The sequence below is a fragment of the Cyprinodon variegatus genome, unplaced genomic scaffold (assembly GCF_000732505.1).
Source record: "Cyprinodon variegatus isolate N-32 unplaced genomic scaffold, C_variegatus-1.0 Scaffold656, whole genome shotgun sequence".
Lineage (NCBI taxonomy): Eukaryota > Metazoa > Chordata > Actinopteri > Cyprinodontiformes > Cyprinodontidae > Cyprinodon > Cyprinodon variegatus.
Genome location: NW_015151109.1, coordinates 286,980 through 288,605, shown reverse-complemented (window position 1 = coordinate 288,605; position 1,626 = coordinate 286,980).

The window sequence follows — 1,626 nt, the reverse complement described above, 5'->3', positions numbered from 1 at the left end:
AAAAAAAAAAACGTAGAGCGCTTATATTAATGTTGTGTGTGTTTGCCTGCAGAATGAAAATTTCAGGACGTCCTCATTGATCATCAGGTACCTCTGCAGTCTCTCTCTCTCTCTCTCTCTCTCTCTCGTCCAAATCGACCGTAGCATCAACAGTGAAACGTCACAGAAGTGAACTGGAGGAGCACAGATGCAACGTGCTGCTTTGAAGTCCTGCTTACTTCTCACAACCTGCGATTTTCCACAGGAGGGTTTAAAAAGAAAACAACTTACTAAATCAAGCTGCTGCGACTGTTTTCAAAGCGTAACGCACCCCGAATGCACAAAAAACATCTTTAGTTACCTCTGGGTTACAATAGGAGCTTTTATTTTTCATAACTTAATTATAAAATACCACACTTGTTCATAGATAGATTCATTACACACAGAATAACGTAGTTTTTTAAGTATTTGGTTTTGATAATTGAGATAATTATGGCTTAGAGCTCATTAAAATCCAAAATTCAGTTTCTCAGAATTTTAGTAAATAAGGAAAAAAACAAGGAAAAATATTTTTGGTGCATACATGTTGTTTTCCTAAACACAATAACAGGAAAAACTGCTGAGTTGACAATTGTTCAGAAGAAAGTCACTGACAGCCTTCATAAGGAGGGTAAACCACAAAAGAAGCTGGAAGGTTTGGTGGAACGATAAATTATGGCGGAAAAATGCACAAAAGCCACTGTGAGAACTGCAGCATTTACAGAGTTATGATGGAAAGCTCATTTAAGAGTTTGGGGGAGATTCATAAGATGTAGCTGATATCAGAGCTGCAATATAAAGAGATCTTACACCAGGACTGGTTTCACCAGGGGAGGAAAAGCTGCATTATTGTTCAGTTTTCCAATGCTTTGTTTTTATCTGAAGTCTTTTTTTTTTCATCTTAATTTGGTCATCAAGTCTAAAGTAATTTAGGGTTAGCTATTCCTGTTTCGCTATAGAAACAAGCTTTATGGAAATGCTGATTTTATGTTGGCACGTACATCACCACAGGAGCCAATATCTGCCTTAACGACCACGGTATCACTGCGTCAGGTTGGTAAACAGACCCCAGGGAGGAAGATGAGAGAGTTAATAATGCAGAAGAGGTGAAAACTGATCAACCTGAGCTTCCATACTCAGCTGAGTCGCCTCCATGGCAGCGGAGCAACAGCTCCAATGTCTGTATACTGTACATTACAAAGGTTAGACATGTCTGTGTAATTTTTTTTTTCTCAATTATGACTCTATGTGTGCAGTTAGCTTTAATAATCAACATTAAAGGAGAAGATTGGTAATCAATGGATCATTATTTATACCTAAAACTTATACGGTCGCATAGATTTAATTAATTTAGTGTTAATCAGTAAAAATCACTGAGTCTGGGAGCGGCTATTTCTGTCCACACATGAAAAAATCTAAATCTAGATAAGTAATTTTTCCTTAAAGTAAGTGCATTTATTCTTGGATTGAGGAGGTAAAAGAGAAATTCTGCCAATGGAACACGACAATTTACATTTAAAATAATAAAAAAAAGCAATTGCATTGTCTTATTTCAAGTGCATATTATCTAATTATCTTATTCTAAGAGTAAAAAACACTCATTCCATT